The sequence below is a fragment of the Aplysia californica genome, unplaced genomic scaffold (assembly GCF_000002075.1).
Source record: "Aplysia californica isolate F4 #8 unplaced genomic scaffold, AplCal3.0 scaffold01117, whole genome shotgun sequence".
In the NCBI taxonomy this organism is placed as follows: domain Eukaryota; kingdom Metazoa; phylum Mollusca; class Gastropoda; order Aplysiida; family Aplysiidae; genus Aplysia; species Aplysia californica.
In genome coordinates, this window is record NW_004798387.1 from 136,733 (window position 1) to 138,300 (window position 1,568).

The window sequence follows — 1,568 nt, forward strand, 5'->3', positions numbered from 1 at the left end:
TGTTATTTGTTTGTTTAGGGAGGGGGCCTTGTTTTAATTTTTAAAAGAATCGCACCGGCTGAATGGATTGATGACATGGGGTCAGTGCAGTAGAGGGTGGAAAGGGTGGAGGTGACTCATTAATGTATTGAGGCCACAGCTTTACTTTACGTGTTTTTGTGTGTTTTTCTTTGTTCACGCTTTGCTCGTTTATATTCCCCAAGCTTTTCGGGTAAACAGATTTCTTTCATCTCTGTTTGGAGTGAATTAGAATGATTCTGTTTCGCTGTCACTGACGACGCTGTTTTTAATTGAAACTGTTCTTGTCCTTGCTGTAGCTGTTGCTTTTGTTGTTATCCTGTTATTATTATTGAGATTAATAATAACAATAATAATGATAATAATACATATTGATGTTGTTATTATTATTATTGTTATTGTTATTATTATTATTATTATTGTTGTTATCATTATTATTACTGCTCTATGGTCTCTATGTGCTCTTCAGCTGTAGTATTTGTAATTCCTCCTTATATGGACATGTTTGACGTTCTATTGATGTGGTCTTCGTAAATAAAATATTTTTTGTTCCGATTTTTAAGAAATTGGGCGTTTTGTTGGAGGCAAAACTTGTAGGTCTTTATTTCTTTCCTTCCCCTCTGTTCTTTCAGTCCAAGGAGGTTGGCGGGTGCTCTGGTGTGGTTAGCTCCTTTTTTCCTATTATATCTATCGTCTTTATCTCCTTTTCTTTAACACCTCTAACTATCGACACTTATATGACCTGTGTGTGTTCCAAATGCCGGAAAACTCTGACTAAAACAAGGTTGACTCTTTCCTTGCTAGAAATGACCGTTATAGTGTCAATGTACGTCTCTTTCCTCAAAATAATCAAACAAGGAAGTGGGTTCTTCAGTGACTAAAGAGGCAAAGAAATGGCTTCCTCGGTGACTGAAGGGGCAGATCCCGGTTTGCTTTCTCGTGTTCACGTTCGCTAGCCCTTTAGTCAATAGCAGAGTGGCAGCGAGAGACCCCCTTATTGACTAGTGGAGTGACCACTGACCAGTGTCCAGCGTCCGGAATCCCCGCCTCCCTGTCTGGTCATCTCCTCTCCGTCCTTTCTCATAGAGCACCGCTCGAGACGACTCCCCCCAAAAGCTATGGTCACATGGGGCTTCTTAGAACCAATCAAAGACGCGGTCCATCGTGCAGCCGGTACCCCGTTGTACCCCGTGGTGGGTGAGGGAGGGAGGGGAGGCAGAGAGAGTTGTCCTCTCTCCTCGATAGCCACTGGTCATTCTGCGGAGTCTTGAGAGCTCGCTCAAGAAGAGGGGGAGTCGTGATTATTATCGCTTTAGAGTAGAGGGCTTCTTGCGGTTGGAGTTTTTGTGGTGTTTTCTCTTCCACATATTATTATACCTCTCTTAGTCTTTGTGATGTTTTAGACGAAAGTAAGAGAGAAGAAAATGGATATATTTATCGATTAAGAAATGTGGAAGTGCCTGAAAAAAATAAACAGGCTTTGGTCAAGCCAATCATGTAGTCTCCATTCCTGTATTTTTTCTTCCTTTTCACCTTATACACCCGCCCCC